Raw genomic sequence first — 27,624 nt, 5'->3', positions numbered from 1 at the left:
TTATGTTTACTTGTTGATTTGAAACATACTTTCGTTCCTGACTTATATATATATATATATATATATATATATATATATATATATATATATATATATATATATATATATATATATATATATATATATATATATTTATAGATATAGATATAGATATAGATATATATATATATATATAAGCTTTTATTTGCAGAGTAAATACGTAAAACCAATTCCAATTACTATTAAACCCATATGAAAACATTTAGATTTATGGCATCATTTCATTTTGTTAAATTGTTGTTTTGGAACATACTTTTATTCCTTACAGATATTATTTTGTATAATAATGCGTTTATTTCTAGATACCCAGCTTTGGTTGTTTTCTTTGGAGTCTCTGACTTTTTGATATTTTCGAAATGGTAAGTAATTAAACATGTTGTTGTATCCCGATGACACTAACATTTTCACTAGATAGTTTTGCTGGGGTGAATAATTTAGTTTAACTTATTGCTCAGTCATTTTTTAAACGAAATCTTCTGTTTTGCCCTGTCGAGCATGTATTTTTCTGCTATCTTCTCCAGTATTAAAGACTGGGATGTTGCGATAGAAAGTTTGTAAATTTAATGAATAAGTAATGTAATTATAAACGTGAGGATACTTTCTCTTGACACCTACTAGTGTTAATACCCTGCAGCATATTAAAGATATTAGTAGTTGCAAAATGTTAGCTGTATCGAAAAGCATGACGTTTATGCACCTTTTTTAGCTTTTAGATGGCACTCAGATGATTAAGTGGCACATGTTTATCCTGAAACTGTGTATCATGTCGACAGAATCTAAATATTTTTCAGGCTATTTGAATACTGAATATTAAATGAACAGTTGTTTTTGTGACAAATTTAGTGCTTAAATTTGCCTTTTCATCCGATGAATATTTCTCCCATAAAAATTCATGTGAACTCATACACCGTATGGTATTCGAATCCGATTATGCAATGTTATTCCCGATCACAAGGTAAATGCATCTTTTTTAGAAACTGTTGCTTTATATTACAATTATATATGTCTATTGCTAACAAAAGGACTGAATTGAATGTATTTGACAGAGGTGAAAAAAATAAAAACGTGCAATCAATTTGTCTGCATAAAGAGAGTTTTGAAAACATCAACAAGAACAATAGCCAACTCCAAAGTTGAAAACATTGACCATAGTAGCTAAATTTCTTTTGAAATAAATATCTTCTCGATCATCATGCTTGCAACTTTACATTTTGTTTACAATTTAACTGCATGTAAAATATTTTGAAAAAGAGGAGAAAATTCATCTAAAAAATAGCATTTCACTGTTTGGTCAATATAGCCTGTCTTAAATACACATAGTAATTTTGAGTTATGTATCTTTGCTGTCTAAAGTTATATTGTGTGCTAGCCCTGACAGAAAATGAAAATCAAAAGGTGACAATTATAGATACCCATATGTACTAAAATAAGCTTTGATTGTTTGCATGTGTTTGTGTCATTGGAAATAGGATGAAAAAGAGATCTTATGATATAAAAAGTAATTTTTTTGTTTTCACTCTAGCTTGTCTTGTACCGATTACTACGACCTGAAGAAGAAGAAAACTTTATGACCGATGGCTTGTCAGCTAAAGACATTAATTCTACTGTGAGCGTGAACGATCACGTTACAAATGGATCACGTGGGCCTCCATCTAGTTACATATCTTGTAGCAAATCTGAAGAAGCGATAATGGACTTTGCGTCTAAATCAATAACTCACCCACAAACAATTGTGAAAATTCAGATTGACCCGGACGACCCAAGTATCGAAATCATAGACCTGACGGACCCGAGGACTCGAGACGAGCTTGTATGCGACGAGAGCGGGAGAAACTTTGCCAGAAAATTTGACGAAGTTCTCATCGAAGGACATATTCCTCCAGAATGTATTTCAGTCTTGTCAATTGAAGATTGATTTTAAATGCAATCATCTAATAAATGACACTCTTTAGAAAATATTACACTTGAAAATATTTTGTTGTTAAAAATGTATCGACTTGGAACTTGTATAACATGAAAAAGAAATTTATCTCAATTGTAAGCTTATTTAACACCGTATAAGCATTACACATTGACTGTTACCTTAATTTTCCCTTTTATTTTCATTTTGTATTTTTTTTTGGTTTAAACTCCGCTAAAAACCTGTAAAGTATAGTTAAAATCAAGCAGTATAATAAAGGAAACGCATCTTTACTTTATTTAATTATTAACTGTCAAAGTATTTATTCCATATCAATGATCAAGCTTAAAAAAAAACTTGGATAAGAAAAATATTGACGTTTAATCATCTATAAAATAATTTAAAATCTTTTGTCAAACAAAATCATTGTTTATCATAATGGTATATAATGTAACCATACATATAAATAAACAAAAAAACATATCTTTCTCATAGTAAGTTAAAAACAGATTTAGAGAATACATTTTTAACCCAGCGCATGTACATGTACATATACTCGTATACGTTCATTTATTTTTTTTAAATAATTCTTTTATATATTTTTACTACTCTTACCCGATTAAAATGTTACCATAAACAATCGTTTAAGGCCTTCCTGGATATTAGTATAATATCGTTATAAATGAAATATCTAACCGTACTATAAAAATTAGTTCAACATCCAACAGCTGTTGATGTTAACAGCGAAGTTGTTTTTAACTCACTTAATTAATTTTTAGATAATTTCTAATTGCGTTACCATTATATGAAACATTTTGTTTCATCCGCTTTTTAATTATGTGTATTTTGGAGGCTTTCGTTGAATTTTTGTCCGTAAAAATAATTTTCATTACATGAAGAAAGTATGAAACATAATTTTAAAAGACATTTATCTAAAGGAATGATAAAAAATATGCATGCCTTCATTGTTGATTTTTTTATCATTATAACTACAATATAAAGTATGTGTAATATCTATTACTAAATATAAATATAAAATGTTATGTAATGTATATGGAAAGCGTATATCATAACTAATATTAAATAAACTTGGTTTTCATTTGATTTTTCTGACGTTTATTTTTGGCGATTCTTCATGAGGAGTTTTGTCTTTTTTTGTTTATGACTGATCTAGATGTACTATTGTTTACTCAAAGAGAACAAGCACTGGTAGATGCGATGAACCAGTCAACGTCTTTGTCGATGTCAAAGCCTCTAAATACAACAACAAAAACGTCAACCAAAAAAAATCATATTTTTAAGGATATGATTTTGTCCTACGAATTTAACACCAACATCAATTTATATGATTTATTAGTTTGACCAGATGTAGGTTAAATCTGCATCTGGTAATCAAATAATTGTCACCAAATTTGCATGGATGGTGCATCACATGATACCTATGCACTAGGCAAACTTGAATTTGTTTCGGATGCTGGAAAAAGGTTATGTTTTTTGGAGATAGATATTTTGACAGGTTTCAGATTAATAGCAAATTAAAATGAGTGAAAGTGTTGGTTACGATTTGAAGTACATATTTGCCATACCCTATTCAGACAAACAGTTTATATAGCTATCAATCTGTTACATTGAGTAGCTTCAGATTTAAAACATGATCTTTGTTACCACTTGGTATGTTCATAAAGGCATCTTAAGACTAAGATATGTCTCAGATTTTTCTTAGGAAAGATCTTAGTCTTAAGACGGTTTTTCGATACTGTCATAACTTACCATAGCTCTTTATTATTTTATGTTATATAAACTCAACAGAGCACATGTAGGTTTGAACCACCACTTCTTCAAATCTCTTGTCCCATATGGAATTTACTGATCACAAATAAACCATATAGGGATAACCATGTTACTATGGTGTCAATTTTATAAGTTGCAATTTTAACCTCCACCCCCCCCCCCCCCCCCCCCAATCCGTGCATGTAACACTGAGTGCAAAACAAGTTTTATAAATCCAGAAGATTTTCGGTCTCAAATTCTGATATCTATTTCTAAATCTTAATCAGCCATTTGTAATGTTATTTTTATAAAGTAAACAATAAGTTGTAAGTTTCATCTGATCGGATGGTAATGCCTGGCAAAATGATAATAAAAATATAGCTGATAAATCTATATAATTTCATTTTTTTTAAAGAAAAATTACTATTAAATTTGAAAAACGTGTATAAATTTATTCGTTAATGGGGCACTTGCTGTTCTCGATATATACAATGAAATTAATTTTCTTTCTTAATGAGAAAAATACAGCACAAATATAACGTTGAATTCAATAATTGACATTCCTAGCTTAATGTATTTTGTTATCTCTGGAGCATTCTCCCATCTTTGATTGCTTGTACATCAACAGAATTTACCCAATTTTGTTATTGAAATACAAACAACATTTTTATTTTAACATTTAAAAGTGACGTACATGTCTGATAGTCATTTTTGACAACGATGTTCGAAACCCGTTTATTTAGTCACTGATCTCCAAAGGACACGGCCTAGTTATCGGACCGGTCATCGATTTCTGTACGTTTTTCACTATGGCAACGCACCCATGTCCATTTTCGCCCGCATGGATTTCTAGAATGCGACTTAGCTATTAATGGTAAATCAGGTTCAATTATTAGAACAATATCAGCTTCACTAATGTCTTTATGAGTTCGGTTCCACTTTTTACGTACGTTTTGTCCTGGCATCCATTTGTTCATCCTTAAAGGGCCACTTGACTCCTAGGTTTGCTGTTGATTGTTGAATCATTTTGTGGTCTAGTAGTCCAACTAGTTCCATAAGCTAATTGTTGCCACCACCAAAAGTTCGTCACATTGTCTAATATTACTTCTTTATGTAGACCTCTTCGGCTACCCATCCGCTAAAATGCGTTAAGGAGCAAACTTGTATCAATTCCGTAGACTAATTCTACTTTTAAAGTCCAAGTAGCGTAGTGGACGGCAATGCACTCGCTTCTCACCGCTGCGACCCGAGTTCGATCCCCGTGACCGATAGTGGATGTATGTGATAGGGTATGCATATGGTGGTCGCCCGCTTCATCATCAATCATTGGACAATAAATAAAGTCAGTTTTAGACTACTTCTAAATGCACTGCTCTTGACATCACACATCACACATGTGAAAAGACAAAAATAGCTCTTATCTCATTGTTTTCTGTGTGTATGTTTCGTGATTAAAAGTCCTCTCTATCCAACGGCTGTTCGGAAGAACGCGTTCAATGGCTGCTTAGTATGAATAGATGGAAGGGGACTCATCAGTTGTTGTTTTGGTCTGACTTTGTTGCGACAACATTTATCATATCGTCTTTCCCACTTTCGTATTTCCTATCGTGTGGATAATATCCAAAAGCGTAATGAGGTCATAGATAATGCCGTCCACATCAATTACAGGATTGTTAGCACAGTACGCTGTAGTCGTCTGTATGTCATTCCTAGCACACTCTCTCTCTGCTTCTTTAGAATTAATATGTAAAAAATAGTCATTGCGATGTACATGGTTGATTTATTCATGCAAGTTTCCCTGAGGTTTGTTATCAAAAAGAAGATATATGATATGATATTTATGAACATGTTGGAAAATTCCTTCTCCTCCAACTTAGATCTGGTGTCAAATTGTCATATTAAAAAAAGATGCATTCATTATTCTTATTTGAAAGAAGCAGGAAATGTACTTAGTGACCTTATAATGCAGCAAAGGAATAACGCAAATATACATCTAAAGAGAATCACATAGATTATTTAAATCAATGTGTTTCCAATGTTTTTAATTATTAAATTGTAAGAAAATACTAGTAAATATCATATGCATCCATATTATATATATTATTAGCATAAACAATTGTTTGCTTAATTGTTTTAGATTTTGTTTCATCATCCTTATATTCTGTATATGGAAAGCATTTAAAAAGACAAAATCAAAATTACCTAATAGCCTCCTTTTAAGAGAAATCGAAACGAAACTAGAATGCATTATTCTTGTTTTTCAAAAAATGCACCTTTTTATTTGTGTCATTTTAAAGGTAAAATGAATGCTCTCTCTCTCTCTCTCTCTCTCTCTCTCTGCATTTTTGCGGAGCTATTCTAAACATTTAACTTGCATTCGTAGACACTTTGTCTAAGCAACTTAGTTTCACGTTTCACCAAGAGACGGTTTTGCCAATTGTTTTGTGTGTGTGTGTGTGTGTGTGTGTGTGTGTGTGTGTTAAATCTTATCTTGGTGAAGAAATATTATTAAAACTTAGAATAAAACACGGTTCATTAACAAACTAAACACTGGAAAAACAATTATTGATCAAGAGAGTTTCTGTTGAAGTAAAAATATAGTTGATGAATACTCTAAATGTACAGGTAGAAAATCACGGAGATTAATCAAATCATTTTCTCATGTTATTTATTTAAAAAAAAATACTAGAAAATACATATGCTTTACATTCAAGAAACTAAATTATTCCTATATCGTTGTGCTTGCCTAATCGTTTTTGGTAACTACGTTGTGTTGTATGTTTTTATCATACTTATTGACAAAATCTTTATATTATGGTACTTTTATTAGAAACATAATCGGAACTAGATTGAGTCATGCCTGTTTTCAAAAACTCATGCATGCACCTGTTGAATGTCTTTTTTGAAACTTGTAAACCAGTTCACAACGTTAGTTTTTACATCATACAAACGAAATTTATTTTCCAAACATATATAATCAGTTAAATCAAGTTATATGAAAATGCAAGCGTGTTTACAATGTATATAGATTATTGCGTGGACCCTAAGGTCCACGCAGAAAATATATAAGCGAGGTTAAACCGGATGCTATGGGGAAAATTCAGCCTGCGCATGAGCTAGCCTGGTTCCTGTACGTAATGGGTAGCTCAGGGAACCAGGCTAGCACATGTTTATCTGAATCGGGATCGGGATTTCGTGCCATATGGTATGCACACATAAGTTCAAAGGCGCTGTAATTGTAAAGTTGTCGGTAAACAGTACAGAAACAAAGTATACGTTTAATAAATGATTGGCATGTGATATGAACTATCAGTATTTTGAAATAAGTTAATGTTATGCCGAAACTACAACATGCATCAACTAGCATAATTTGCAATGTTTTGTTGTTTTCCGAATACACATGTAACTTAACTTTACTTTTATAGTAGGCGAGGCTAGAGAACTTCCCGATTAATTTTTTTTAAGCATTTAAGTATGATTGAATAATTATGTCACTGTATAAAAGTTAAAATCTCAAGAAAAATGCATCAAAATATGAAATTTTTAATTTACACAAAGCCGTCACTGCATAGTTATCAAAGTAGTGCGAATCGTAATGTGTGCGCAAATAGTAGAATTCCCCGAATGCCTGATACTATACATGCAAACTTAATTCATAGATAGATCATAATTATTTTAGAAGTATGAATCCTTTAAATTCTGAGATAAAAAGTCAGGGCTATACATACATGTATACGTAATACAACGTACAAATTAATGGTTAAAAGCAGAGGGCTAGAGTCGGTGGAATCTCTGATAATCTTATTGTAAGGCTTTCACGTTTTCGTTGGAAACACATGCAAATGGTCCACGTATTGTAGTCCTTTTTTAAAGGACAGCAACTTGTTGCACTTTATAAATGTCTTTGAAAAATTCTTTTATGTACTTTTTGGATACAATATCATCTGATTAAAAAGACTTCAATTTGAGAAGCCTCATTGTTTTCAAGCTGATAAAAAGTAACTTCTTTAGAAATACCATTTCAATTATTGCCAATTTTCAGAGAAAAAAAACAACATTAACCAAATACTATTAAAGCCAAATGAAAACACTTACATTTGTAATTGATGGCATCATTTCATTATGTATTAATTGCTGTTTTAAGAAAATACTTTTATCCCTTTCTGGTATTTTTTGTATAATATGTTCACGTTTATTTTTTAGATACCCGAGATTTGTTGTTTTCTTTAAAGTCTGATTTTGAGATATTTTCAAAACGGTACATGTAAGTCAACATGCATTATTTAGTTGTTGCCTGGTGACAATATACCATATTCACTTGATAGTTTAGCTGGAATGAAGCTTATATCTTATGGGAAATAAATTAATCAACACAACTGATTGCTCAGTTATTTGTTCAAATGAAATCTCTCTTCCCCCATCGATCCTCGATTTTTCTTATCTACTATCACCCCCATTCTAGACTGGGGTGCTGCAATAGAAAGTTTGTATTTTAATCAATATTTACACTTAACGTTAAGCAAGTTTACCATAACACCTGCCATCATGTTTAAAACCCTGCAGCAAATCAAAGAGAATAATAGTTGTGAAAACTTAACCGTGTCAGATATATAACATATACATATATATGTATCATATTTCTAGGGCTTTCAATTGACTTTCAGTTGACTGTTCCGTGTTCCGAGTAAACGGCCAATAATGTATAATGCCCCCCAATATAGGCTTGCCGCCCAATAATGTATTTCCGGGGGGGGGGGGGCATAAGTGTTTCACAAATTCTCTTGGTAGATGAACTTTACTTTCATATCTGCTAGCTATGCTTCAAAGACGTAAAAATACTTTTGTGTTTACTCTAGCTTTATTTATACCGATTACTACGACCTCATAAAGAAGATTTTGAGACCGCCGGCCTGTCAGCTAAAGACCCTTTTTCTACCGTTAGCGTGAATGATCACGTGACGTATGGATCACGTGGATACGCATCCAGTTACATATCTTGTTCAAAATCTCCTGAAGCGGTATAAGACTTTGCTTCTAAATCAATAACTCACCCACACACAATTGTGAAAATTCAGATTGACCCGTACGACCCAAGTATTGAAATCATATTAGGTCACATACCACTATTTTTACCCCGTGCTCATTGACCACGCAAGTAGTTCCATTCTAAAAATGTATGTATTATTTCAAAAATTCCTAGGGGTACTAAATGGTCGAATTTGGTTCCTTTTATGGCATGGATGGAAAGAAGAAGGTTTGAAAAAAAATACAAGCAGGAAAAAATTTAGTAAAATTATCTTTACAGGCGCAATAGAAAGGGTGTAAAGAGGCCAATGTTTACACAAATTCCAAAGTGAAAGTGAATTTTTCATGGTACGGGTTATTTTAGGGGCCATATCTCAGTCCCCTCTCGATTGATTTTCCTGTAGTTTGGATATGTTGTTAGACTAGTGTCATTCTATAGGTATGCTGTATTTGAACTCATTTGAGCCGGTGGAATTTTTTATATGATTTTTTTTTGTATAAAGGAATAAGAGGGAAAAATAATTGTGGTCTGTGTCCATAGACCTGACGGACCCGTGGACTCTAGACGAGCTTGTTTACGACGAGAGGGGGAGAAACTTTGCCAGAAGGTTTGAGGAAGTTTTGATTGAAGGATACATTCCTCCTGAATGTATTTCAATTTTTTCAATTGAGATTTTTACTGCATATGTTCTTCAGAATATGTAACAGTAACTTATACTGTAATGTTTCGAAATTGAATCTATATAACGAGTAAAACAACTCTTTCTCTAATGGTTCAAATGATATTTAAGACTTTTGTACATAGAAAAAAACATACATCCTCGAACGTGTTAATAACAAATGCTTACTGCAGGCTTGGGGTAATGCTAAATGTAATGGTAATGCATTTCAATGCATAACATATTTTCAAAGTAATGCTAGTAATGTGTTATGCAACAATTTTAGCATTACAAGTAATGGTAATGTAATGCATTACTTCCAAAAATCTGGTGTAATGCTGGCATTATATGGCATTACTTTGTATTACTATGCTTTTCTATGCAAGTTTATTTGTAAAATCGTGATGAATTGAATAACTGAAACTGTATTTGATTAAAAATTGTTTTTAAAGAAGAAAAATAATTCTTGAGATAAAAATATTTTAGTTGTATGATTAAGCATGTTAAAAAATAAATTAAAAATCCATTCTTAAATTTTCAATATAACTGGCTATATCAACACAATTTCATAACATTTTAAAAGTGTCTTGTTAAGAATTTTAAATCATTTGGAAAATGTACTCAAAATTAGTTGTACATTCAATTAATTCTTTACTGTGAAGAATGTGTCAACAGTACACAGTGTTGTTCTAAGTATCAAAACATTCTATTGTTTAAAGAGGCGCTAAACACCCCAATCACCACCCTTCTATTGGCTGTACGTGTTCCATTAGAATGGAGAACAGACATACACCCTTAAAAGCAAAAATGAATGCACTTAAAAGAACGCACTGTCCAACCATGATCTCTTGAAGCTTAAAACTTACTTTCAGTATCATAACCCATTTGAAAATAATTTTACACTCTCTCTCTCTCTCTCTCTCTCTCTCTCTCTCTCTCTCTCTCTCTCTCTCTGTTGTATACATGTATTTAAAGAACAATAGTTTGGACTGATAGAAAATACAAGATTCGTGTATTTTTCTATTATTACCTGAACACTTATATACATGTATCTTAGATTTTCACACCCGACAGGATGCAGTTGAAAGATGAAACCTGTGAAACTTTGATCATGTAGTGCAACAGCAATCTTGTATAAATCATTTAAGCAATATGAGCTGTATTTTTTTTAGAAATTTATTTTGCTGCAAAAACTTGCTTGTAAGGTAAGGCTGCATGTAACTTAAACTTTTATGATAAATAAGATTTGGAGAGATCATTAATTTTTGTGAGGAGAAAGATTTCTCTTCTAAGGAATATATATATAGCAGGTCAATTTTTGTATAGGACGACAATAATTCAATTTTGCTTCAATTTAAGCTTCTAAACGGCTTTTTCCACAAAAATAAGGCTAGCAGAAATTTAAGAACTATGTACTTTTGTCATTTTAGAAGAAAATAACATTTTCGTAACGAAAAAATTCAGCATGAAAATTGCAGCTCATATTTCTTTAAATTTGAACCCTATCGGTTATAGGGAACATGAACCGGTAAATATGTTTACACATGTTTTATTTATGAAACATTTACAAAAACTCTTTATTTGGCTTTTAAATTACTCTTTTAAAACTTATTCAATGACTTTTCACAAAGTAATGGTAATGTTAATGCATTACTTCTCTCATGTAATGGTAATGTAATGCATTACTTCAAGAAAATTAGGTAATGGTAATGGTAATTTAATGCCCTAATTCATGAAGTAATGGTAATGTAATGCATTACTTTAGAATGGAATTCGTCCCAAGTCTGACTTACTGACAAAATATTGGTCATTATATCATATCTTGCAATGATCAAAAATCATATTCATATAAAAAATGACATTTATCACGGTATAATTCATTATTCTATCATTTTTTTTATTTCTTTCAAACTGTGCCAAAAAACAAACTATTGGAAATATTAGCATAAAGAAGCACTGAGGGATATGTCATTGTTTTTGTATTATCAATTACAAGCTATCACTATCATTGTAATTACAATACTGAAAACATTGATTCATTTTTATCAAAGATAACCATTGCCTATTTGAAAAGAAAAGATATTATATTTTCATCGACGGGTGCATGGTTTAAAAAATAGATGAATAACCTTGAACATGCACTTATACACTTAGTTTTTTCTTTGAAATAATATAACGCTCACATGCTTAAAAATATTTCCATTACAAACAAATCGTTCAACGGTGGACATGATTTTGTTACATAAGAAATAACTAACCGCATCGAAGTAAAACTAGATTGAGCGTCTAACAATCTCTGAGAGTGATGATGATGACTGAATATTATGTAAATGTGGTTTATTCGCTGTGATAAATAATTTCTGCTGTTAATTTATTGTATCAATTAATTTGAGAATAAATTAATTTGAGAAATTTTACATTAAAAAGTTAGCAATTGGGGTTTACTATATTTTCTTGGCAATATTACACAGTGATATGCCAGCAGTGCTGTGCTGACGGCTCTGTAACCCAGCTGCTCTATATACAGATGAATCTAATGCATGGTGACAGATTCTGATAACAAACCAATTAAATTGTGTTTAAAACAAGCAGTTTATGTGATACAGTGGCTGCATTTAATTCCCCCGAAATTGGGGCTTCAACACCATTTATTTTGTTATTAAAAATATTCACTATATATACACGAGTAAACTTCATTAACAATTGTGGAGAGTTCGCCATCTGAGACTTTGTGAGGCATTTGCGCATTCGGACAGAGCTATTGCGATTATAGAAAATGAATAAAGCTCTTCGTGTGTGGAAATATCAATATTAATGGATATGCAAATATATATGGATGTGTCAATGATACAAGTCTTTCACACCCGCAAAAATTCATAAGAACGGCCATTCGTTGCCCACGTAGATTTACAATGGGACAAGTTACACATACTCTCCATTCAAAATTATCGATACTCCTCGCACAACCTTTGGACATTATCATCCGGATACTTTTTATGTCGTTTGGATCGAAAGTCCCCGTAACCAATTATTTTTTAACACGTATTCAGATCAGGTGTATTAAACCTGATAAACTAGAGGATGCCTTTCAAAACAGAAAAACAGTATCTTTTCGATTAATTGAATGAATTTGGTTTTAGTTGAAATGTATGACTATCGAAATCTTATGCAAAAACTGGTGAAAGCTGAAATTTACTAGGACAGTGCATACTAAATTATACAACATTATTCTTATAAAACACATACTATAAATCAATAAATTCCCACAAATCATATAAGAAACTTAAGGCTTTTATATATTTTCGCCATTAAAAGTGAGATCATTTAAACAATAAAATAAAATGAAGGTAGCAATCATTGCAGAAAAAATTTACATAACCCGCTAACGCGGGTAATGTATTTTTTCTGCAATGTCGCTACCTTCATATCCCTAATGAATCATCAAAGAAAGCATTTTATTGTTTATATTAACATCTTTCTTTTAGCCCATTGATAAATTGATTATGAAAAGTAAGGAAAATTTACTTAATTACTGTTAATGTACGTAAGTACTATAACTAAAAGAAACAGCCAAATCGTCTCCTGTGAGACTTTGAGTCTGACGTCGTCATGATTATTTTGTGCAGTCCGTGATTTTTCCTAGGTAGTTGTAGGTCTCGACCAATCGATAAACTGGGCGTGTCAAGTTTGGTCCTGTCACTTTCTTGTCAGTTTCAGCCGCAGTAGATTTCGACCAATCAATAAACGGGGCGTGTATATTTCAATCTGGCTGTTTCTCTAGAGCTATGAATAAACTATAAGTTTCCGTAAGAAATAGAGGGAATAATACTTGGTAGATGTACGTAAATATATACTGCACTGTCGCTCAAAAAACCAAACTTTAAGAATAAAAATAAAGTTAAAAACAAAAAATGGTTTGACGCAGACTTGGGTAAAATGCGAGCAAGAGTTGTTGCTCAAGGTAAACTATATTGTAAATCTCCCAAGGACCCCATTATCAGAGGGCACTACTATAAATTATACAGGGAATATAACAAACTAAGGAAGATGAAATATAGAAAATTTAGAAGCGACATTATTAACAAGCTAGATTCTTTGCAGATAGATGACCCAAAACAATATTGGAAACTTGTAAATGATCTAAGGGCAGAAAAAGCTGATTCAACTAATTATCCAGTAGAACCTAACCATTTTAAATCTTTACATACATCAGTGGACAACAACTTTGAAGACAGATTTAGAGAATTAAATTTTCTACTTGCAGAAAAAGAACGTAAACATAACATATTTAATAAACTAGACAACATAATAACAAACAAAGAAATATCTGCTGCAATTTCTTCTTTGAAATGTGGAAAAGCAAAAGGGTTAGATCTTATATCCAATGAAATGTTGAAAAGTGGACACACATTTCTCATACCTTGTTTATTGAAACTATTTAATTTATGCTTTTCCTTTAGTTATTACCCAGAGCAATGGGCTAAGGGATATATCACTCCTATATTTAAATCAAATGATCCCTGTGACCCAAACAATTACCGTGGAATAACTATAACAAGTAATCTTGGCAAACTTTTCAATACTTTTTTGAACACCAGATTAGATAACTTCCTAAGTGAAAATAATCTAATACACCCTTGTTGGATTCATAAAACATGCCAGAACCTCTGATCATTGTTTTATTGTTAAATGTTTAATTGATAAATATTGTAATACAAAAGAAGGTAGATTATATGCCTGCTTTATAGATTTTCATAAAGCTTTTGATAGTGTTGTTCACAATGGATTGAAACTAAAACTACTACAACATAATGTGGGAACAAAATTTTATTGTATCATTAATAATATGTATATGAAAAGTGAAGCATGTGTTAAACATGATAATGTTCTTACCTCCTCATTTCCTATCAAATTAGGGGTGCGTCAAGGAGACAATTTGAGCCCCACATTATTTCATAAATGTTTATAAATGACCTGCCATCATATTTACAGGGCTGTATTGACTCTATATCATTATACTCAAAAAACATAGACTGTTTAATGTATGCTGATGACATAGTAATCTTTTCATCATCACCAGAAGGACTTCAGCAAAAATTAATGCTTTAGAGAAATATTGTGATGACTGGGGTATTCAAATTAATTCCAATAAAACAAAAATTATTATATTTTATAAAGCTGGGAGAACAATAAAACATAAATTTAGTTACAAAAATTTCAATATTGAATGTGTACCAAGTTACAAATACTTAGGCCTTCATTTCGCAGTTTCAGGGACTTTCTCACTGGCTAAGGTGGAATTACACAAAAAGGGACTGAAAGCTTATTTTAAACTACGAAAAGACTTCCTGAGTCTAAACCCCGGGATATCGACTAGCTTAAATGTATTTGACCACACTATAAAGCCAATTTTACTTTATGGCTCTGAAATATGGGGAATCTTAAACGTCAATAACATAAAAATAAAACAGTCTAATGATATACTGATACAAAAATGTTATAACAACTTAATAGCTGAAACTTTACATCTCAAATTTTGTAAAACCATATTGGGGTTGAATAAGAAAAGTATGAACTATGCTTCACTTTCTGAACTAGGAAGATTTCCTCTACATTATGATATTGTCAATAGATTACTAAAATATTGCTACAGATTAGAAAATTTAACAACAGAGTTTCCTCTATTAAAAGATGCATTTGTATGTAGTAAAGAACTTCATTTCGCCCAAAAGACAACTTGGTATTCCTCTATTGAAAAGCTACTAAACATTCTTAATATTCAAAACATTATGACATATTCTAAAAAAGACTTTGTTACTTCTTTAAAACAATCTCAGACTAAAAAATATTTGATGGATTGGCAGTACTCAAATGAAACACTTAAAGATGGCAAACTTGTTACTTACTTATTTTTGAAAACTAACTTCAGACTGGAAAAGTATTTAACTATATTAAGACCTGAATACAGAAAGCCAATCTGTAGACTGCGGATATCAGCGCATAGACTTTTTATTGAATCGGGCAGATATAATAACACACCTAGAACAGAAAGAATATGCAAAAATTGTACACTTAATAAAATTGAAGATGAAGAGCATTTTCTTATCCAATGCAGCAAATTTACAAAAGAAAGAGAGGAACTATTTGATTTAATTTCATCTAAAGCAAAACATTTTACTAGTTTAGAAGATAAACAAAAATTATTTTGGATTCTAAACTGTGAAGAATTAGATATATTAAACTCTGTTGGTAAATTTTTACAAAAGGCATTGCCTTAATTTGTATTTCCTATTCAAATATTGGTTTTTTATTTTTTCAATCATATGATAAACTATTTCAAATTTGTATGTGCATTTTCATCTTCACATATTTATGTATGGTGTTTAACATAAATATATAGAAGACACTATACTGAATGTATGGAAACATACATAATTATACATATATATACATATATACTATTTAATTGTTCATGTCTGTCTTAGCTCTTTCAATCATCCAGCTCTTTCCCTCTTGTATATGTTTATTGAATGTTTTATGTTCATTGGATGTTTTATGTCAACAGTCTTCATGTTGCCCCTTGAGGGCCCTTAATTGGTTAATAAAGAAATTGAAATTGAAATTGAAATTGAAATTGAAATATACTATTGCTTATTAGTTTTGGTACTGACTAACTACAGAAATATATCGAATTAATCAATATTATAGATGGCGAGGCAAAGCAGGGCCGTATATGAGATTGATAAACCCGATATATTTCAAATTGTTCGAAAATCTTTGCTGCACCCTTGTACACTTGCAATGTATTGTTGGGATTTCATTTTAAATTTTTTGTCTCATTTCCTCCAATGAGGTTGGAGCAAATCTTGACGATGCAATCTTATTCCGCTCCAGACACAACAATGTGACGATAATTTAATCGGCACCTTTACTTTGTCCCAAGATATCCTCGAATTACATGCTGCTTAATTACTCGATATTTGTGAAAACCTTTGGGTTCAAACGATGTTCGTTCAAGAGTATGTCACAATTTTAAGCCTTCTCTTTTGAAACGCGCAGTCTAGTTTATCAGATTCAATACAGGGCTAAAAAATGTTGTCTACGGATATTTTCCATTGCAACAGAAGAAAGTACCCTGATGATAATTGAAAATTTGTGCGAGGTATTCTGAGTGACTTCCGAATGGAGAAAAGATGTTCAACATTTCATATTATAAATTTCTGTAAAAAATATGTTTTCGATCCTATCAATTTTTCGATGTAAAAAATGATAATGTGTCAATATAGTGTAGATATATTGGATTATCCCCCTTTTATTATTTTCAATTGCGCTTCTTTCACAGGTATGATTGTTGTATTTTCATTAAAAATCGCCCAAATGCAAATGTGACAGCTCAATAACTTGGAACAGGCTACATCTAATCTAAAAGTAATTTCAAAGAGCAATTATAAAAAAAAAAGATTCCTAATATCTTAAGAATTTACGAAACGTGCTTTCTGTATTAAATATTATAAATGCCGAGAAGAATAGGCGAAGCGTAGGCCATACTGCTGAATATCAATTATCTCCAGACGGACATGGAAACATATCTGGCAGTCACGTGCCATGTTAAAATCAATGATGTGCCGAGGTAAACAAAAGAAAAGTATCATGGCCATTTATAGAATACTTTTTATAGGAAATTTTATAATGTTATTTTTAGAACATACAATGTAGAAACATTACTCAGCGGATTTGAGCAAAGATATAAATAGAAGGCGCTTCTGTGCATCAGAGTCAGTCAGCTGATAGAGAGCGAGGCAAAAACAGTTAAAGCATGGTGTAATTTTTCATTTGCGGGATCCCAAACTACTGCGGGCGAATCACGCCAGTTGTCCTTAATTAGAACATAGTCCCGGAGCATGACTCAAAAAGGAGGGTTCTATAAAGAGGTAGGACATTTATCTGTTAAATCAGTTAAAAAAATAATGCTTGTATATGTTTTAATTTAATTTTTGTTGTTGATATATCGCTTATCCATAGTGTAGTTTTAACAAACTTATACGTTATAGTGCTTTTATATAATTTCTCTAGATCTGGGTTGTAACTACATATGTATCTAGCACTGTGTAAGCATGACGTATATAATTATGTATTTTCTGGTTTGATGACGCAATATTTGAAAACAGAATTGATGACTCAGCTTCTAGTTATAGAATGAAATGCGTTAAAGCGTTGCTATTTATAGAATAATCTTTCTCGGAAAATTCGTGTGGCTATTTTTAGGATGTTCTATTAATACCGTTCTCTGAAATTTTTTGTTGTTGTTGATTTATCGCTTATCAAATTCAATCGTTTAGAAGTGTTTGAAACGTTAAAGATTTGTTTTTAATCATGAGTAAAGTTTGAACAAACTTCATACGTAACAGTCCCGATACTTTTTTCTGATATCTCTACTTCTATATCTAGATTATAACTTTTTAGAGTTGTTTTAGTATGTATAATAATATATTTCTGGTTTGATGACAGTATTTCTAAATATGAAATTGATGACGCAGCCTCTAATTATAGAATAAATGAAAATTAAAGCGTTGTTAGATATAGACTATTATTTTTCGGGAAATTTGTGAGGCTATTTTTAGAAATGTTCTATTTATAGATCATTCTATTCTGATTGCTTCATCAGTGTTCGAAATTTCAAGAAATGCGCGTTTGTCGGTAGCTGTAGTTACTACTAATAGCGTCCACAAAATTTATTTATGCAGTCTATACTTCATGTAAATTTTTTCCCTATTTGATAACAAATACATGTATCACTCTATACTACATGTACATGTAATTTTTACAAAATTGCAAGTAAGATTATGTATCATAAACCTTATTTACAAACATATTTCATGACTATTGGATGTATATAAGTGAAGTTTTGTTACACCTTTTGCTGGTAATAAAACAATTTGGAATCTGCCCTTAATTAATTTAAGGCATTTTGAAAACATTTTTCAAAGTGCCACTGGGTATTTTTAGCTCACCTGAGCTGAAAGCTCAAGTGAGCTTTTCTGATCACCCGTTGTCAGTCGTCCGTCTGTCCGTCCGTCCGTCTGTCCGTATGTCTGTCCGTCTGTAAACTTTTTACATTTTGATCTTCTTCTCTAAAACCACTTGGCCAAATTTGACCAAATTTGGCACAAATCATCCTTATAAGAAGGTGAATATAAATTGCAAAAATAAAAGGCCAGATTGTATTCGAAGCGGAGAAAACCTCGAAACTGTAAAAAAAAAGGGGGGTGCATTTTAAAAAATCTTCTTCTCAAGAACTACTGAGTTAATCTTAACGTAATTAAGCATAAATCATCCTTAGGGAAAGGAAAATATAAATTGCAAAAATTATAGGCGAATTATGTTCCAAATTTGAGATAATTGCGAACATGCTTATAAAGAATGGCTCGTTATTCCATATATCGTAGACTGGCAATTCATTGCGATAGACTGGTCTTATGACAGGCATCGCCAGTCTACCGCATCTCGAAAACGAGGTTCTTTGTTAGAAGCTGGCAGTTTGTTGTGCAACAGTTCACGTGCGAATATAATCTATGAAACATGGAAATAACATTGGTGCCGATTATTGTGAAGTAAATTAAGGTTAAATATTTCAACGCGTTGTCATTTTCACTTGTGAGGGTGGTTTTAGCTTGTTTTGATTTTTTCGTTTCTTTTTGCTTACAATCGCCTCGTATTTGGAACATAGACTTCGGTAAATAGGCAGTTGATTGTTTACCTGCGAAAATGATAAAATCTAATGCATTAACAACGTACTAAAGTGCATTTCCCTCTGTTTTTATTGTTTATTAATTTCTAATTGTGTCAACAAGGATTAAACAAGGGAGCGACTTTGGTTGAAATAATCGATTTTTGATCGGTAGCTTCGTCGGAATTTCCTCCGAAAGAGAATTTGAAGTAGCCATGTATTCCGAGTTCATAATCGTGTAAATCAAATCCAAAGACAATAAAAAGATGTTTATGAATTTGAAAAGACGTTGTCACAGCCTCGGTTAAACCCTGTTGTGATTAATCACCCGCGAATGTCTTATCTTTAGAGGTTATAAATACGGGTGATGCAAACACGTTTACCGTGCATTGAAAATTACAATCGATAATCATTACATTTCTTGTTGATACTACAATTAGAAGGTAACTTGTAATTATTTAATAACTCTGCCAAATTAATGCAAAACCGTTTGTTTACAGTTATCTTCAAAACTAAAAACTGTTGTAATTGGGTCATAGGGTAGGACTAATTTTTTCAAAATACACAGTGCATAAACTGATTTTGTGTCACCTGGCTAACTCATTTGCAAATATTTTATCTATATAATGTATGAATGCATTAAAAAAATGAAATTAAACAAATTGGATAAGTTTTTAAAAGTTGCCTATCATTCTACGACTGACACTGAAATGTTTGTTGATCATTGGAATTGTCTTGCTAAACATTATATACTTGTGTACAGAAAAATCAAAAGGATGATGTGCTATAACTACTTTTTGGGGTCCTTTCTCATTTGATAAATTATTTGAAATCTGCAACAATTTTGGTATTTTTCAAACGAGTAAATAAAAACTTCTTTTAAACAGTTCTGACACATTATAATTATGAGGATATGCGTGCATTATCATTATTTTAAAGAAAATATTGCAGCAGAAAATCATCTTGGTTTGTAGCTGTTTGTTGTTTTTGAGGGAATATGAAATAATTGTTAACCTGACAATACATTAAATTATATAGCTTTTTAACACATCATGTGACAACATTTTCCAGTCAAATGTTTTAAACACAAGTTTACATCAGGTAAACAATTATTTAAGGGAAGACCAATTAAGTTTTTTACTGTAGCCTTAGCAACTTTTGCCACAGAGTTCAAACACTGCGTACTGCCTTCCAGACTAGCTGGCGATTCTCTATCCGTCAATCTTTGTTAACTTTCACATATGAGATATCAGCTGTGAAAATGAAATGTATCTCATCTGCATGGTGTATTCATAGAGCTTGGCATCTTAAATAAACACACTAAAAATATTCACTTAGATGTGGAAAATGAAAATTACACCAAATAAGACAATTTAAGTTCGATATTTTTTTTTCATAAATACCAATATACCAAACAAGAAATATTGCAGGTAAATGGTAACTACCTTTTCCAGTATTTTCATCATATAAAATAAATATGCATTGCATGGCCTCTAAGACAACATATTAATGAAATAAAATGTTGGCAACCTTTAATTGTGTAGATTCAAAATGTTTAAATTATGATTACACACAATAAGGTAGGCCCACAATGGGTGCTGATTTTTTTAACTGATATACGTCTTAGGAAATGTATGATTTTTTTTAAAGGACAGGTGACACAATCACAAAAACATTGACCAACAAGTTGAATTGTGAGTGGGATACAAATTCTGCAAAATTTTCCTTACTACTCCCATCTGTTTCACAGCTATTGCTGGAATTACTGAGCTGATAAGACGCGTGACCTCAATATGCATATCTGAAGCCTCTGAGATCGGAAACATTCGGTGCAACGTAATAGCCGACACACTGCCCATTCGCTGTATCTTTCAACCATAGGGATTTCTAAATTGCTCTTATCTAAAATCTGAAGTCATTAACTTTTGCTCATTGCTATTAAAAGTTTAAGAACCCAGTACATAAACAGAGTTATTCTAAACTTAGAAACCCCATTTCTGTTTCCTCAGCAATTATGAATGGGAGTAAAAATTGTGACCTGTACTGTTAACTTTTCATTGATCTATATACTTCATGCTGGAAAAAATATGTCAGATGTTGGATTTTTAAAAGATAAAAATCATCAAAAACATGGAATCATTGTTTCCAAAGAAAGGATTTTGTTTTTTCAACACATAGTAAGTGATAATGTATAGAGACTTTTCGTAACCAGGAATTTCACTGGTGGATCTTAAACCCTAAATAAACCCCAATTAAGTTAATTGGACTTAATAAAGGATTTTTTTATTTAAGAAGTATTACCAGAAATCCTGGTACCTGTAAGCAAATATGTTTGTAAATTTCTTTAGTTCCACAAAATCAGGGGTCTACCTTAATCTGAATACTAATAACCGAAACATCTTTTAATTTCATTTTTTAGTATGGTATTTGATCACGTTTGTTTATTGAAATTTAATTAAAAGAACTACCAATTTTCATTATCAGTAAAGACTGAAACAGTAGTTTTTTAACATAGTATTCAGGTTTTAAAAACTTATTAATCTCAGACTCCTTGAATTTTATCCAAATGTAATTTGAATATGATCATTTTTTGGTAGTACTTCTGAGTTGTGTATAATTTATTCTTACTGATCAAACCTAAAAAAAAAAAAAGCCCCAAACGAGCTGTTATGCACACTGATGACTTCTTATATACTGACATTAGATTCAGATGGACAATGAATTATTTTTTTTACAGCAACACCAATTGTTACAAATAGTACACAAAAAAGGATTTATATGTGATATAATAAAAATCTAACTCATCGTGCTCCCAGTTGAGTTTTTTTTAAAGAAAATAAATATCTATAGATTAATATCAACTTATTCAAATCAATGTTTTGGATCTGCAATATTGGATTATGCATATTCAAACAATATATTTCAAACTTTACTGAATACTGACAATCTGAACAAGTGGTTACCTGTCTGGTTGACAGGATGATAATCTGCTATAAATGATTATCAATCACAGAATCTTCAGATTCATTCTAATTTAATTACCTTTTTTTCAATTTCTATTACCACTATCTTATGTACACAAAATTTCTCAAAAACTCCATTAACCAATAATACAAAATGTAATCTTGTACATTCTATTATCTTACTACTTTGTTTTCAGGAGAGGGTTCATACACTAAACTTTTCAATAAAATATGCTTCTAATAAATTCACTTTATTCTAATAATGCTTTATTTCAAAATCATCATTTGCAACACAAATACACTATCCTGTACGTGTAAATAAATCTCGTCCATTGCTCTGTTTACTATGTAGCCGATAGCTGACTATGTCATCTTTGACGAATAACGCACAGGGGTTTCTTATCTCATTAAAGATCGGCAAAACTCGGAGATCTGTTGCAGCTGGGATTTTCAGCACACTTAATTTAGCTGTGTGTTCTTATCTGATGCTAGTCAAATGGAAAAATTGTTATAAACTGATTTGTATTTATCAAAGAAAATGTTTTTAGAAGAAAATGATTTTGTGTCACCTGTCCTTTAATCTTAAATGAGCTAATACTGTTCACATATGTGCAAAAACTGTAGGAAATAATATACCGGTGTTATATAGAAATAATACATCACAATATATTTTCAACCCTACCCCTTTATAACATATTGAGTTTTAGGTCAGAAAATTATCATGGTACTTAACTTTGCTAAATATTAAATTTTACTGTTCTTAATTATTTAACGACACACGAGACGTTCCTCAATTTTATATAATTTTCCTTGATAAATTATTCCTTATTTATTAACATTTAAACCTGTTAATTCCCAAAAATTCAAGGTTTATTACCAGGCTATTTTTAGAGCTATAATATTTAGAATTTTCCTTAAAATAGCATGCAGAATGCATTTGAATGCTTATAAATAAAGTCATAGTATATATTTTCAATTGAACACTTTATATCTAAATAAAAAAGTATCATATAACAGGAAAATATAACTATGGAATTACTTGGTGGAAATCTTCACATTCTGGAGATAGGAAAAAATAGAAAATAATGGAAGATAGGTCGCGTCGGACCGTAAAGTGTGTTAAGTCAATGTAGTTCGCCATTGTTGCTCAGGTGAGCGATGTGGCCCATGGGCCTCTTGTTTCAAGAAGTGTTGCCACACCCTGGTATATTTTAATAAAGAAAATCATTCCACGAAATATGGTGTTATCCGGTCCTACTATTGCGCAAAAGGTCGACTAGTATAATATGTAAACAAATCCGTCTACTTCATGTAGAAAAATGAGAAAAAAGAAATAAAGTTATAACTTTGAGAAATTCTAAAGCGTCATTAATACTTTTTATGGGGAAAGGCTCAAAGCCAGAACTTAAATGCTAACATTTCGAACTCGACCAGACTTTTTTATGGTGGTGGTGGGGGGGGGGTCTTTTTCCAGAGACATAAATAACAGAGATTAGCAACTGATCGAAATCCCGCGGTCCCTATTGTAAAGTGTTCCCAGTTTAAATTAGTATATCATTCTAATCAACAATTATATCGTTAAATAAACAGCTGAAACATATTACCAACACATTCAAAATATTATTTTTGAATGAGTTTATGTCATATAAACAATATTAAAAGAGAAGATTTAGGAGGCAGTTGGTCACCTGTCGTCCGAGATTTCGCCGATGTTTTATAGCTGGCCAATATATTTTCTATACATAAATCAAATAAAAAATAATTCAATTTTTGTTTCAAAAATTTCTAAAACATATGCACATTTTGCATAAAAACAATATACTTTTGGTTTAAGACCATTATCTCAGTTTACTAAAATGTAGTTCTCAAAGTAAGGTTGGTCCCGTAACATTTTTTAACAACAAAACGCGCTAATGGCGGAGTTGCCAATCTCTGTTATTTATGTCTTTGTTTTTTCTAAATACGACACCGGTCTGAGTTCATATCCGATATGTAACTCCAATTTCATTTATGAGCCCATGACACGAAACAATTTATTTTGAATCAACTTTACTCGTAACATAATCAAATCAAAGTACTGAAGTACTGAAAGCCGGGCTCTTTTGGTGTGTCTTTATGCATATTGTGTAGTAAAGACTGAAAATCTCTCTCTCTCTCTCTCTCTCTCTCTCTCTCTCTCTCTCTCTCTTCTCTCTCTCTCTCTCTCTCTCTCTCTCATGCTTTTAATGTCGGCAAAGCATCAGAGAGCGACCAAATTTTGTAAGCGGCTATAAACAAAAAATATGTCTGTCTTGTAGAAGTTAAAAAAGTTCAACAGTTGCTGCCTTGAATTTTGCAACAAGCATTATATATTCAATCCCCGTTTCTTCATCGCGCAGCAAAGTAGTTCATGGAAATTCATGCGCATTGTATGTGTACAAAATGCATAGCAATGTTTTAAAACACGTTGTTAATAAGAAAACTAAAAAAGATTGACAATTCTTTCGAAATTTAAAAAAAAGAAACAAAATGCCAACACTTTTGACAAAACGTGGCTCTTTGTGTAACTATTTGGTATAGCGGAGGCTTTACCTTGACGCTGTTTGGTTTTTTGTTTATTTGTGCTATTTATAGTAACATTGGCGATTTGCCTGCCTATAGCCAGGACTCTGCTTTCAGCACAGCCCGACTAAAAACCGTTTTCTCGACGGAACGTTCCGCTTGTTTATGGTGGCAGGGGATAGTTTCGCAGGAAAGACCCGTCAAAATTTTGAAATAAAGGGAGAACCTGGGGTTTGGCTGGTTATTTGAGGGGTATAAATTGGTAGAATATTTATTGCCATCATTTTGTGGATAGAGGAGCTCATGTCAATTTCATTGATATATGACACTTTAATACTGGTAGCACTTTTCATCAGATATGGAATAAAAATGCGAAACTGAGGCCAAAATTTTCACTTTCGGTTTTGTGCTTGAAAAGTAGGGTGGGTTCAGAACACGAAATGTCACTCGAAAAGAAGGTGATTGACCCCCCATCAATTGGTGATTATTTGCATGGGTATACATTAAGCTACAAATCCTATGGTAGTTTATGGCAGTTGCTCGGGACTGGAGCGTGGTTCTGGACCCGTGAAAATGTGAAAAAAGGGCAATTTTTCAGAAAATTTTGAGACCGTCCCTGGCTGTTCTTTATAGTGCTATATGTAAGTTGTACTTGTTTTATTCTGAAATGTTTAAAAATTCTCAAGAGTTGGGACCATGTGTCCCCTGCATGCAAACCAATTTTAGCAAATTTAAAAATCCACTGAAAAATTAAATCTCATATATGAGCACTATCTGCCTCACATTTCCTCGACCAGAAAAACTATCCCCTGCCACCTATATAGGAGCTGAATATGATGTGTCGTAACTCTAAAAAAAAACCCAATGCCACTATGCAAAACAAACACCCCACAACCGGTACATAAAAACTAACGTTAGTACATGTACAGAGCGCTGTAGTCATCTGTAAGTCATCAGACTGATCTAAAATATCTGAAATTTCCGTATATCTTTCCCGTGCTTTACCCCTCATTTTATTCCATGTCATCAATAGTTACATGTACGTTCAAAATATGTACACCGTATTTGCACAAACTTACATCATGATCTTCCGACCAATTATAACATGTCTAGGCTAAATGACCGCAAAGTACCACTACATTGTGGTCATCCAAGCGGAACGTGATTTAATGACAGGGTGTTACATGTGCTTTTCACACCTTCGTGGAAAAAAAATAACATGAAACCATTAATCGTATTTTTTCTTGTGCAACCATTTTATATATTGACATTATGTTAACCCCTTTCACTTCCTTTGAATTCACAGTAAACAAAATAAAACAAAGAAACTCCACATACAGAGAGGACAATTATATCTAATTCTCAATTCTTAAAATTGAGAAGCAGCGTTTCTATTTTCGTACTCTTGAATAAAGAAATATTTGAAAATAAACACCGAATTGTGACAACTTTGAAATGATGACTACAGTTGTGTTGCATCTTAAGGTATAAAACGACCGTCTCCATATTGAATTACCGAGCTTGTATACGTTTGAAGTAGATAAACAAACACTATAACTTATTGAACCCAACTAGGCGAATGTTTGCGTATAAAGCGCAAACATGTAACATATGACTGCATTTTGTTTATGGTGAAACACTTCCGTTAAATACTTTATCATCTGCTAAAGCATAATTTTTATATGTGTTTTCAATTAAGGTTTCGCTAGGGACGTGCAATGTATATACTTTATTAGTATAATTATACATTTCCTGGTTTGCCCGATATTTTTGTTCGAAAACAACTTTGGCAATCTGAATTAGATCGCATACACCGAGTTTTTATTTCTGTTGTTGGATGTGTCTTGCATGTAAAATATCAAGCATTTTTCCTTCTATAAAAAGACTTTAAGTGACCTATTATATAATGTAACACATTGCGTGATCTGTCAGTCGTCTCTAAACAAATAATTAAGCTAATTGAAATTCACGTAACTGCACGCATTCAGTTGAATTTGACTCTTTATACCGGTCTAAATCACCTACATGCTTCTAACGAGGCCATGATCCGCCCTGACTTCGTGTTCGTACCTGCACCTTGGCCGTGCCCGAGGGGGTATTTGACTTACCTGTAATGTGTATAGACTCTCTAGGTATATTGTCATCAATCCAGGAACAGACCGGCAAAAGGAAACGTCGGACTGAGAGACCAGGGGGACTAGATATAATAATAACTCTGTGGGACTGTTCACTACGCTCTATATTAATCGTGGTCAGTGTTGTTTATACCTTGAGACTTTACACAAATTTGTAACATTGTGATTGTCGGAGTTAGAATAGTTACTGTTACATGTAGTGAATTGTGAATCTTCAGTGATTATACAATCTATACACTAAAACCGTGAAATTAGTCTTTGTAGTGAATTGTTCCATCAGTGACCACACGATTTACACATCTTTTGTAGCGAGATTAGTGACTGTCAGTGGATTGTGAATCTCATTCTCAGGTAAGTCTTCAATCGTCATAGGTACTCTAACACCCCCCCCCCCCATTATAAACTTTGTCTCATTAATTAATAATTTTATGTTCGATACTTGCATTTTTTTAAATTAAGTATCTTATGCATATTTTCCTTTTAAAAAAAATGCTTTCTGTAAAAATATAATACTTTTGTAATCATGGATGTTTACAGATTTTTCCTCCTTTGACGAGACAGTCATTTTAACGAGCGTTTGACCAGGATTCGATGTTCTAGCTAGCGAATAGGTTGCAGTCGTACATACACAGGAAATTGTTTTCTTTTTTTCTCTGTAAGTATTGCTTGGTACTCTCAGGAACAATTTTCCTTCATAAAATAACATGCAGTAGAAGTTTTTCATTCAAGGGGGTAGGGGAATAATCTGATTGCAAATCAATAGGTACATAATAAAAAACTTTTTTTAATAGAGTTGCTTTTAAATAGGAGAAATAAATGCATTACTAAACAGGGTACTGATAGATGAAATTAAAAAAAATCTATT

General features: G+C 32.0%; 1 protein-coding gene across 2 annotated transcripts in view; it reads left to right on the top strand.

Annotated features, from left to right (window-relative positions):
* LOC128180189 (uncharacterized) overlaps window positions 1-27,624 on the top strand; it is a 35,952-nt gene that overhangs the window by 1,185 nt on the left and 7,143 nt on the right. The window contains exons 2-4 of one of the 2 annotated variants that reach the window (XM_052848082.1): window positions 342-398; window positions 9,238-9,342; window positions 17,096-17,324. The gene's annotated coding sequence lies outside the window, so the exon portion shown is untranslated. Of the gene's footprint in view, window positions 1-341; window positions 399-1,561; window positions 2,850-9,237; window positions 9,343-17,095; window positions 17,325-27,624 lie in introns of those variants that run through there. The other variant, XR_008243201.1, reaches the window with a different exon arrangement.

This window comes from Crassostrea angulata, chromosome 4 (genome assembly GCF_025612915.1).
Source record: "Crassostrea angulata isolate pt1a10 chromosome 4, ASM2561291v2, whole genome shotgun sequence".
Lineage (NCBI taxonomy): Eukaryota > Metazoa > Mollusca > Bivalvia > Ostreida > Ostreidae > Magallana > Magallana angulata.
This window is presented reverse-complemented; position numbering and strand designations above follow the sequence as displayed.